The sequence below is a fragment of the Pelmatolapia mariae genome, linkage group LG14 (genome assembly GCF_036321145.2).
Source record: "Pelmatolapia mariae isolate MD_Pm_ZW linkage group LG14, Pm_UMD_F_2, whole genome shotgun sequence".
Taxonomy (NCBI): Eukaryota; Metazoa; Chordata; class Actinopteri; order Cichliformes; family Cichlidae; genus Pelmatolapia; species Pelmatolapia mariae.
This window is the reverse complement of record NC_086239.1, coordinates 24,430,977-24,444,084: the sequence shown is the minus strand read 5'-3', so window position 1 is coordinate 24,444,084 and position 13,108 is coordinate 24,430,977.

Sequence of the window (13,108 nt, the reverse complement as noted above, 5' to 3'; positions counted from 1 at the left end):
ACATAAAAACAACTTTTTTTTTCTTAAGAGAAAGAGCGATTATATTGACGTGTAAACTAGAGCGTGAGACATTTAATGAAGCCATTACAGTTTGTTTAGTGAATGCTAACTCGGTAATTGTTTTTATCTTGAGTTTACTGCAGCTGTAGCAGCATTATTTATAGCAGCGTGAAACCGTTTTGACACAGAAAAGCTGGACAGCAGACAGAGGGTGGTCAGAGTCCTTGTTTGTGTGTCGGGCGTGGGGGCGCGCAGATGTTGATTTCTGCTGTTTTTGACTGCTGTTTTTCAGCTTGTAGAAGATATCAGAAAACATCTACAAAAACATTTGTCAGAGAGATGATGCTACCATCTGAACAAGGACTCAAACCTCTAGGTTACTATTTGTCTGTTCTAACCTAGAGTCTTTGTCTCAGTCAAGTTGCCAACCCAGGTCTGGGACTGGCTCAGATTGAGAGTTTTATTTAAATCTTACCAGTATTAGCAGGCATGTTTGTCTTCACGATGCATCTGTAGTCAACGGACTGAGCTTGCTAAACCAAGCTAATTAGTGTTGGCCTATAAGTTAGCCTTCCACCCTCCCAGTCTAAGACCATCATTTAAGATGGTGACAGCTAATAAGGTGAAATGGAGGCTTTGGAATAGCAGTCCATAAACCTTTTGATGATATTATGTTTTATATGGATTCCACAGGTGAACACCTGGATTTCTTGCCTTTAAACGTGCTGCAAATAAGGATACATAAATGTACATACATGTATTTTGCATGTGGGACGTGTGGGAGGGGTTAGCAATGATGTTTTTTAGGATTGTTGTTGTCCTACCTCATTAGCATCGATGCCATACTGCCAGTCTGTTTATGGAGCAAGGCCAGCTGCTTTTACCTTTTTTGTAATTCTGTAGAAGAGCTAAGAATAGTTACATGTTTCACTCAGCCTGTTCCTCTTCTATTCTGAGCCAAACTCTGCATTGACAAAGACAAACTTCAAAATTGATCTGCTGAAAACCTCCCCTTCTCTTCTATCCCACAGGAATGTTAAAGCAGGACAGAAAAGCTTATTTCTCCCTTCCTCCTCGTTTCTTTTTCATTGTCCTCTCTGCATTGCTGCCTTGGACTGCCCTGCAGTAATTCAGAACTTTGACACATGCACCGTCTTCGTGCAGCTGTCTTTCTCTCCATGCGTCTGTGTGTGTTAGCAGCTATAATGTGCAGGGCGTGACTCTTTTACAATACGTTCAATATCACACCACAGGGCTTCGCAACCCAGACAACAACTCTAATGATGCAGAGAGAAGGAGCGAGATGGCAGGATGTTAGAATATATGGCACTGAACTATCAGTGCAGAGTAAACCCATTTGTCTCCCTCTTCCCGTATTTGCAACACCCCCTACAGCCTATAAAACATACCACACTAAACATACCCACGCACACTAACAAAGAAACATTATAGCTTCCAAATTCCACATTATCCATCCCCCAGAAGCTGAACAGCTCATATTTCTAGACATGTACTATTCTCCTCAAGCTATGCTTCAATTGTCAAGCCAACAGGGCTTAAAAGGGAAGACAGATCTACATGATTTGGACCATTATATTTGTAATCTTGTAAGATCTGTGAGATCAATGTGCTAACATAAGCTGCAGAACAATTTAAAACAATGTCAAGGTAATTTCAAAAAGTCTGTCTAATACAGCTTAATAATTAGAGTCAATATCAGACATCGATATCAATATTTTGCCATTACTGGTGTAGTACGTTACAGACTGGGAAGAAATGAAAACGTTGTTCAGTGACACAATGCTGCAAACTGGGATCAGATCAAATCCAGGCTAATATTAGCTTTTTATTTATTATGCAGACATGGCAACACATTAAACATGCAGATTATCAAGAAAAGTGATTTCCATACTGGATCAGTCGGGGCCCGGGTTAACAAGAACCACCTCTGGTGCTGTTGGACAACAGGGTGCCGGCGGAAACTGTGACACTGTTGGCCAAAGACAAAGGACATGCAGAGGTTTGGTGTGACAGAGGAGGATGCTAGGGATTGGGTGAGATGGAGACAAATGATTCGCTGTGGTGACCCCTAAAAGCCACGGGCAAAAGAAGGAGAAGACATGGTAACATGTCTCTCTTTCGTGTACCTCTTCGCAAAATAGCAGTCAGTTACTGCATTTGCTGTTTTCTCCCAGGACATAAGTCGTTTCCAAAAAATATAACAAACAAAAAAAAATCTATAAGTCAAATCATATGACAATGACTTCATAAGATTTCAGCGAAACTCAGTTAATAATTTAATCCCTATTTAATTTGCAACGTAATGACAGTTACTGTCATCCCAAAGGACATACAGTACAGCTTGAGCAGCGTTTCAGTTTTAAGAGCCTGTCAGGATTAACTGGCATCCTGCTCAATGGACACGCACAAAGTTTTTGAACACATTTGTGATTTTCTCAACACAGACCGGGCCAGTGAAAGTCTGACAGGCAGTTGGAGTGAAAGGAGACGTGTGCTAATATTTGCTTGGTTATCCATTGATCCATGCGGATGTGTGTTGAGGCTTTGTAGATTAGGTGGCCTGCCTCGGGGCTCTGTGGAAATCAGCAGGACACACTCTCACATCAGATTGTCTTAACTGATTTCTGCTTAGAGGGGGATTTAATCTCACTGTCACGAGCCTGACTAATAAAGGTTTTAAAACATTGCCAAGTTGTTAAAAGTACTGAGTGATTAACAGTAGCTCCCAGATGGTAGCTGATCCAACCTATATGCAATTAGCAGTTATACTGGGGTATAAAGTTTTTAACTGCATTCAGAGACTCAGTTGCAGTGGTGCGATTTAACTATCCAACGTCTCCAGTGATTTTTGTGTAAATGCTTATAAACACTGATCATTTGACAAGTCAGGCTTATTACTTTTCCCTCAATAGTGATAAAACTGCCCTTGGGGTGTATTATCATGGGAGGGAATATAATTATTGTGTTTGCTACTTAGTAATGTGGTTTTGATTAAAGGGGGTTTCCAGTGTGGATGCTATGACAATGAACATTGGGGGGGGGGGTTCTTTTTTATCACAAGATTGCTTGAATAGCAATAAACACATGCACAATTACCATTTCCATTTCAGGCTCAATTGAGAACACATTGAGTATGCGATGGTCAAGTGAGCATTGGCCTATAGGGAAAGACATAAAATGATGATACACAACTACAGTATGGTGTGTTATGAAAAATAGGAAGTGACACCACTGTGGGGCTTGGTCTCCTTTACTGGACAATTGGTCATCCTTAAACAGAGAATGAGTGTTTCATGCTTTCCGCGTGTGTGTGTGTGTGTGTGTGTGTGTGTGTGTGTGTGTGTGTGTGTGTGTGTGTGTGTGTGTGTGTGTGTGTGCACGCCAAATGCAAAAGCAGGACAGACTCTGAGTACCTCTCCACTATTCTCTTTCACATACATTCCCTAGAGATGTATATAGGCTTGTTTTAGAAAGCAGAAAAAAGTAGGAAGAGCGAGAGAAAAAAGCTGATGAAAAGTAGGGATATGCTTTAACCCTTCACTGCAAAGAGAGTTATATAAGCAGAAAAATAGACCCTTGTATGTTTTCAGTCTCTAAGCTGACTCAGTGAGAGCAATCCACCTGTACCTGCATTCTTCCTTTTCCTCATCCATTCCACTTCTTTCCTCCTCCTTGCTTTTCTTCACCACCCACGATCCCGCTCTCACATCTTCTGCTTTATACCTGCTTGCCAAGTTTCCTCTTCTCTCGCCCACCTGAGCCCAACACCTGTGTGAGCAGTGAGTTCCAGGAAAGAGGGCCAGACCGCCATCGCAAGCAGCCTGTCAAGAAGTTCTCTCCTGCTGCGAAGCTACCTCACACAGCCAGCCTGCCTCCCTCTCTGGAGGCCCAGATCTACCCCAGAGATTGTGTTTCTAGGGTGGGTTCTTTAAGCTGCCCACTTTTGTTGCGCTAGAGACTTTCCTGTCTCTCTGCACTTGCACACATATTCACATGTAGAGCCGAGCACACACACAAACACAGAAACACATTGTGCTCTTGGAAAACCTGTTCACAAGTGTGGGCTGCTTAGTGGTAGTGAGTCGTGATAACCCTCTTACCGCCACCAGATGGCCTGCTCTCACTCATCATTGTAATGATCTGGCAGCCAATCACACGCTATGTAATATTCATGAATGAAAGCAAGGCTGGATGGTTGAGTAAAGTGTTTAGTGAGGGGGAACAGACATTATGTTTGCTTCTCTAATTTTTTGAGATTGAGAGCAGTGTCCCACATTTTATGGTGTATGGTTCCTTGATGGCACCCGAACATCGACTCAGCACTAAGTGAGTGATTGTTCATTGGTTTGTTAAGTGTAAAGTTTAATTTAGCTGCATTTGTCAAATTAAGCTGAGTCCTTGAGCAACATTACGCAAAATACATCTCAATAAATAAATAAATTGTTTACTATCCCCTAGCTGAGAAACATTTTTCCACCATTAATGATGATAAGGAAATGATCAAATGTAAAATAAACAAAAAACAATTAAAGGCTACACATTTCCTCTATTTAGTGTTGTAAATATTAGCAGTAAATTAATCTAGTTAACATATTTTATCCGTTAATCGTTAAGTTTTCTTTTCAGCTATTGTGATTATGTTAGCATAGTGATGCTAGCGTTTAGCTTTTTAGCTAGTTAGCATTAAGCTTTTATTGACCAATAGAGTTGCCCTAATTGGGTTATGTTGTGATATTTATAACTGTATAAAAGAGAGAAAAGAAACAACATGCAAAGCTTTCAATTTCAGACACTAGAACCAGCTAATGGGAATTAAATTTTCTGTCAGCTAATAATTCAATGAATCAGTCAGTCATTTCAGCACAGTTCAATCATCCAGATGACATTGTATTTACAATTATCATGCTAATTTATTTTTATTGTGTTAAATTTAATTTCAAACATGCCCAAACCCAGCAGAGAGCAAAGCAATGGAACATGACACTGCTTTGTTATCTCCGGCAGCCAATTAACCTCATCCACTCTGCCTAGGCAGCCACACAAATATGAATAAATACACAAACACACCAGCACAAAAGTACACATAAACAACGTAAAGCTGTGGTGTTATCTGTGATATGCAATTAGGCGAATATTTACCATTGTGCTGATGGTAGCAGCAGTGACTGTAGTATTAATCTATTAGTATGCACAGGCTGTCTGTGATTTGCTCTGGAACACTACCTTGGATTGTTAATCAGAGAGAGAATAAAGTGTCTGCTGCTGTTTTTTCTTCCTTCTCAATTCTTTGTTTCTCTCTTCTCCTTTTATCTCCCCAAATAACATCCCCTTTTCTTTATTTCGTTTGCTTTTCACATCACATTTTTTTCCACTCATGGATATTACTCATTACCCCCAAAATTTCCATTTTGTCATTTTTACACTCAACAATTTTTTTGTTAAGAGTTAAAATTTCCATTTTGTCATTTTTACATACTCAGCTGCTAGTTTTATGTCAGCAATTGCTTCATGAGTCTAGAATATTTTGTTTTGAACTCTCTCCGCTTTTCCTCCTCTTCTTCCTCCTCCTGTTGCTCCCCAACTCCCTGGTGTAATGACTCATCTAATGAGTTGAAGTCCAGCAATTTCAACCAGGCCACTGGCCACACAATCACACACAAAAGGGAGACAAGCTTGGACTTAATCTGTACACTGCAGCCAATCATCTCCTACAAACCAAAAACAAGTGGTGAGATGGACGGGGAGAGCAATAGGTGAAGAAGAGGAGAAGATCAGTGACATAAAGGCAGGACAAGGTAATAAAGAGAGACCATGAGAAAACAGTGTGTGTGTGTGTGGGTGGGTGGTGGGTGGTGGGGGACCTTGTACAGGAAAAAATATGCTGAGAGAGAGTTTGATCCTCATAGTGTTTGTACACATGTATAATCAGTCCCCAAGCCTACTTGTTATTCTGCTTGGTCGTCCAGCTTCAAACTGCACCATAGAAGTTAATTTAATGAAATAAAATAATTATCCCTGTTGACTCCTCTTTGAAGGACATCATAGGATTGTAGGGATCACTGTAGAAGACCTGCTACCTCCTTCTTCAGCCTCTCTCTCATACACAAACACAAATTCCCCTCCCTGTCTCCACATTCAGTGAGTCATCGGTGATGTGTCAGAGCCAGATCGATACTGGGTGTCTCTTGCACAGATAGAATGGCAGAAACTCCTTGGAAAGGAGGAGAAGTTAGGCTATGAAAATGTGTTCTGTCTTGACTGCTAATATTGCCATTGATGTATTCCCCAGGGCCATCCTTAAATCACACGCCAAGACTCACAAGTGAGAATTTGAATATCGACCTTTTGCTGTAAAAACCATTTGTCTTTTCAGGGCTTGTAAAAACAACTTAGGTGTATATTTTACATAATTTAGGTTTGAAACTATAACCCTGAAAGAGGAAAATGTTGTTAGGTATTGTTTTCTATATGATGCTTGATGGTAGTCGAAGTGCTCTGTGGTGTGGCTGTCAGAAGGAGAATGTAGTTCTATTACGCCTTCAGAAAAAGTTTTTATCAGACTGTGTTCTGTCTCCTTTATACATAGGTTTTTTAAAGTAGTTTCAGACCTATTTTGTTGTAGTTATGGAAACATATGGGCAAAGTGAAAAAATTGCAGCATATATGAGACAGGTGAAAAAAGAGTCAGTTGCTTTATTCAGCCAACCACCCACTGCAACATCATAGCAACAGGACTTACTTTAAAGTTTACAGCCCCAGCAATACAGGCAGATTGAGATCAGTTGCCAACCGCCTAGCAACCACCAGTTGCTAGGGAAAAATGAGTGCTGATAAATGACAGGTGCTGTGAATTCAATAGCTAAAGCCCCATAAAGGCAAAAAGAAAAAGTATGTGTTTTTGGGACCGCTTTGCCAGTGATCGCTGGAGGTTGCTGAAAGTCACTAGCATGAATTTGGTCTCATAGTGGTATACGAAAAGATATTTGCATTTTCTTTGGTTGCTAACAATTTGCCACGGTCTCCAGTAGTTTGATCCCGGTCTGGACCAAGAAGCTGTCCCAGAAGGTTATGATCTAAAACCTGACAGGGTGCATCTTTTTTAACTGGTAGAGCTTTTCTGATCTTTACGGTTCAACGGCTGAAGAAATGCAGAGACTAATTTGGTGCTAATTAGGCCACATGATACCACTCAGCCAATCAAATCTGTGCATCCCAGGCACTAAACACTGGGACTCTACAGTGCTGACAGCTGAGAGTTAGTAGTGATAAATGCAGAAAAAAAGAAAGGGAGAAATACAGATGACTATCTGGAGAAACGGAGGGACAAATAAGGAACAAACGGTGCTGTGAAAAAAAGAAAAGTGGACAGTGAAAATAGAGCATTGGCTCCACACTCAAAAGTGAGGCAGTTTTCTCCACAGTGACATAATCGAAACTAAATGTCGTTCCCAGCTCACCAATGAGCACCTCCAGATGTGTGTAAGAATGGCCCTGACTCCATTCAAGCCCAGGTTTAAAATCCTGGCAGGGCAAGCTGGAGCTCAGTTCTCTCACTGAGCAAAAAAGGGGGGGGGGGACTTGATTAAAAGAGTGGAAGAAAATGACCCTCTAAAACTATTCACAACTGTTAAACTGTGTTAAGATTTATTATCTGTAAAGTTGTTTGAGACTGTTCAGTGAGGATGTGAAACAGAAAAGGGGAAATTCAAGTTTTTCCATCATCCATCCATCCTCTTCTGCTTATCCTTGTCAGGGTCACGGGGGGGCTGGAGCCTATTCCTGCTGTCTTAGGGCGAGAGGCAGGGTACACCCTGAACAGGTTACCAGTCTCCCGCAGAGCTAACACATAGAGACTGACAACCATTCACACTCACATTCACATCTACATTCACACCTATGGGCAATTTAGAGTTACCAATGAACCTATCCCCACTAAGTAATCCCCACTATCCCCACTATTTGTCCTCCCTTTGTGTCATTTTTCTGAATTTAAGCACTTCATTGGAACGTGCACAATTTTCACTCTTCAATGGTGAGAATTTTCAGCAGTCATACTGTTCAGTTCTACGTCTCATGACCAAACATTTGTCATATTGCTTAGACATTATGATCATCCGGACCTTTGCATCCAAAAATTTTTCTAACTGGATCTCTTTAAATTTTAGTTGAAAACCCCTGGTCTATGTGTATTGACCACTATATAACCAGCAGTCATCAGCAGTCATGTTTCTGGGCAAAGAATGGAAGCCCATTATTTCATTTCCTGTTTACACTGTAAATACTTCACTGTTTTGATATAATTGATGACTTTGTCAGTTTCCCATTTGGTGTTTTAGAAGAAATGCTTAACACAGGGCAGTCATTCTTCAACTTATTCATCCATCCATTTTTGCTAATTACCTATCTTATGTAGCCTTATGGGGTGGCTGTAGTGTAGGACAGTTGTCACAGCATGAAGGGCATACCACACTCCGGACATCCCTCACATCCACACCTATGCTAAATTTAGAATCACCAATAAGCCTGATAAGCAGGTCATTGAACTTGATTTATTTATCTATGGCCATTGTTAACACATGTGTCCCATATCTTTTCATACATTTCACACCTGGCTGCCTGCACATCAAAAACATCTAGCAAAAGATCAATACAACATTTATTTAATTAGTCCATCCTGCCACAATCTAATGCACCTCAGTGTCTGTCTTTTCGATCTATTCCGGGAAGAAAGGCAAGTCTTGGTTCATCTTAAGGTCATGTCTAACTCTGATTGACCAGACACTTTACCATTTGTTCACACTTCTCTACTTCCCCCCCTTTTCCTCCTGTGTTTGCCTGGATTTTTTTTTTTTTTTTTTTTTTTGTGTAATCTGTTTTTTTATGTGAGAAGTCCTTGTTGTTAAATCCATTCAGTCAATTGCAGGCAGCCTGAAGCCATCATTTGCACATATATCTGTGTATTTCACTTGAGTCTCGCTTTGCAAAGAGCAACCCTCAGTTGAATCTTCAGACCCTAATATGGTTTATTTGTGTTTGAGGAGTGCTGATATTACAGTTAATTTCTAGATGTACTTTCTGAGCATGGATTTAAGTTGTAATTAAATATTCCCCTTAGAGTAAGCGAGCAGCTATTTTTCATTTTAGTTGAGAAGCAAAAAAACAGTTTTCAAAAAATAAATATTGAAAACAATCATTGAATTTCTCTTAAATTTATTCAGCTTAAGATTTTTTTGATTAAATGAATATTTTAAATTCAAGAGCTGTTTATAATAGGCAGCTAGCATTCTGGCACCATAAACAAATAAGTTGTATTCAAATTTATGACATCACACGCTACAATTTCTCCTGCTACAACAAGCCGTTTTGTCCATTCTCAACTCTAAAACTAATCACTTGTAATCAAAATAGATCATAAAATATTATATAGTGCATAAAAGTAAATAAAAGATGAATTTGTGCATTTTGTGATTTATCTTACCTTTTCAGAGAATTAATTTCTATAGTTTGTTGGTGCTTTTTCCATCGTTCAGTGGGTTCCCAACCAAATCCTGCCCATTATTTCACCAGAAAACACTCCAGTCATAGGCCTCAGTGTATCACCCACAGTGACCCTGTTAGTTTTCACATTCATGTCTGACAAGATAGCAGGTCAACAAATCCTGAAATATGAACTGCAGAAAATAGCTTACAGCACATTTTCAAGCAGAAAGAAAAACCCAAAATCTGTTATAACCAAAGTCAGAATTGCTCCTTTTCTAGTTTCAGTTTCTCTCTGTCAGCCCCGCTCTTTAAAACAGCTTTAGAGTATCTCCCCCTTAACTACCACACCAAGCACCACCCCCTCAAGCACATTACACAACATATATTGTTTGTTAAACCACATGCATTTTTATAAATTTCTCCTTGTGCCTTCCATCTATAATGACAGTAGCTTTCTTGAAATTAATGAGATGTATACCTCTGTCGCTCATTTATCAGTTATAGCTGACAAGCAGATGTGTATATGTTGCATATATTGCTTTTTTATATGGATGGATAATACAATTCAACCAGATTTAGTAGCATGTTTCCTTTTTTAATTGTGCTTAAAAAAGGCTAGCTGTTGAAAGTCCACAGAACCACTAAATAAAACCATTTCTGTTCTTTCTCTGAAACATTTACCATATTAACCATTTACTTCATAACCTAACTCGTAAGTCCGATTAGTTAAACAGCATTCTTTGGATTTACATGTTAAATGTTGCTTATTTAGCTTAGCTGGGTCTAAAGCTTTGTTTGATAGCAACCAAAGATTCAAAGCAAGTACATCCCTATAGATTGCACTAAAAATGGTATTTTACGGCCAAAATGAGAGCCAGTTGTTATCATTGGGGCATCAGTTAGGACCACTTTGTTCACTTTGTTTTTCCTACTTTACACACAAAGTGTATATGTGTGTGCATGTGTATTCGTGTGCTATGATGCACTTGGTTATGGTGTAACTGAAAATTTTGGTCATTTCTAACATTGGTCAGTTGTCAACAAAGGCCCATCCATAAAAGAAATAACAATGTTTCCCTGACCTTAACCAAACTGTTTTATGTAGTGCCTAAACTCGATCAAGTAGTTTTTACTGCCAAAACTGGTGAATGAAACTGAAAGCACAAACGTAAGGAGAAAAAAAGAAAGTAACTGCAAAACACAAAGGTCCCAACAGCACACAAACTAGCATGTCCTGCTGAGTGTGCCATCGTGACCCCTCCAGCCTGGTTGCACGCCTGTTAAATGTGGCTGTTATCTCTCACTGGACAATATAACCGCAGTCAGAGCGTCAGAGCACTGATGCTAAAGGACATGTGGCGCATAATGAGGAGATGAAGGATGCACCACAAAAATTAGCAAATAAAGTGTTTATAGCGTAATACATAAAGTTACATAAAGTTGCTGATACACAGAGCTACAGCCCAAGTGTGAGTCACTGAAGTAGTTTTTGGAGCCTTTTAATAAAAAATAAGTGTGATGCATTATTAACTGCAGTGTGTGTTTTTTGTTTAGTGAATTTCCCTTTTATTATTTTTTTAATATATATAAATGGTGCTTATATGTATAAATGCATATTTTATGAGTGCATACTGTTGCATCATTTGTGATCAGGTTTTTAAATAGTTTTTCCCAGCTTCTTGTAAAGATGTTAGGGACACCTACAGGTCTGGGAAATAAATGCTCTAAAAACATAGGAGATTAAAAAAAACAAAAAAACAAACACATAGACCTTTGAGTTGAATGAAAAGAGAAAAATAAAGTGATCTGTGGTTCCCCACATATTTGAGATGTGACTGTTTATCAGTAGTCCTTTTCATACTTAGATGGGAATCTGCATCATCACTGTTATCATGGCCGTCTTTTTTTAGACAGTCATTTGTGCATCACATGCTGTTCTCCATTGAGCTGGAGAGAGAGAGCACATCACCTGATGTGGAAGTTGTATCATGCTGTTTAATTCATTCAACCTTTTGGGTTTTTCTAAATTTAACTGTTTTCTAGTGTCTTCTAACTCTATAGCTGCAGCATAGAGTACATGCACACACACACACACATCTACAGCTACCATGTTTTGTTTTGTTTTTTTCATTTCTTTTCATTTCTTCAATGCTGGCTACTCTGTGCCATTGATCTGTTCTACTGATTTATGGCAATGGTTGAAGGGTTCAGTCATTCTTTACTTTCACTTTCACATGAGCAGACATTGAACATGCACATCTCTATACTTTTGTTTGGCTACACACAAACAAACGCATGCTGTATTTTACTGTCCATTTTACAGAGTAAAGAGAATCTGGGGAGAAGAAGTCTGTGTGATTCAGGTTCTTTATAGCCTACAGACTTTGTATTATGCAGAGTGCAGCTTATTGTTCACTGTGTGGGCTGTGCAGCTGTGCCGCAAGTAAAAACAGCAACATATAAATGAAGACGCAGACAAAAGACAAGTATTGCAACTTTTTCATAGCATATGTTGTCATATTGTGAGTCTGAAGGCTTTAAACTGAAAGGCAGAAGGCCTGGGTCAGGCTAAGTTCATGTGGCAGATTTATCCCAACCAGAGAAAGATAAAATTCCTTTCATTTTTGTTTATGGGAAAATAAAAAGGCAAAGAAAAGTCTAATGTTGCCAAAAACAGGATTGGTTGATGAGATTGGTGATAACACACACCTGGCTTTTTGTGTGCACTAACACTGCAGCTGCAACGGTTTGACCTCGCAATGTTAACTGAATAAGGAAAAACTAAGTATATTGCAGACTAAATGTTTTTTCTCTGTCTCTCTCCCTGTTTAATGATTAAGGTTTGATTACTCAGATTTGTAAGAAAGCTTTAGTTAAAGATTCAAAGAGTGCAGCCTCATGGACATAAAAAAAAACTGTGGCCTTACATCTATAAAGCCAACTAGTGAGTCAATATTGACCTTTTTCCTCAACAGTTAATCCCTGACTCCAGGCCACCCTGGACCTGAGTCCCATGAACTCATCAAACAGCTCTCTGTCACTTCACCTTTCTCTTGCTCAACCTTTCTCTCTTTTCATGCCTCATCCTCTCATCTCAGTGACTGATGTTGCAGTCAAACCCCAGCTACCTCTATGACTGTCTCCCTATCCATTACCACCCCCTTTACCTTCTCATTTCCAATTTTTTAAACCCTTTTATTTTAAACCACTATAACAGCAAAATAGTCTTTTTATGTTGCCGCTCGTGTTTCATCTCCGTCTGGCTGTTGCCGAGTTCAGATTTTATTTATTAGAGCTTCCTTTGATATCAAATATCATATTGATGAAAAATTAATGTGAAGTTATTTGTGAAATTCGGGGTCAAATGCAGGATAATTCATGAATTCAGATCTCGTCTGTGTTTACATTTGAACTAGCCAAAAGTTCCCTAACTTTCTCATTTTTGTACCGATGTATATTTTTAGTCAAGTGTCTCAGGTTATGTGAGCTCTGTCTGCAGAACTGGATCCTGGCACATTTATCTGACGATCAATGTATTTACAAGTAATGTAACTGTAGGTTACTCATACAGAAAGAAAGTGTAGCACAATAAACAGTTGATAATTTG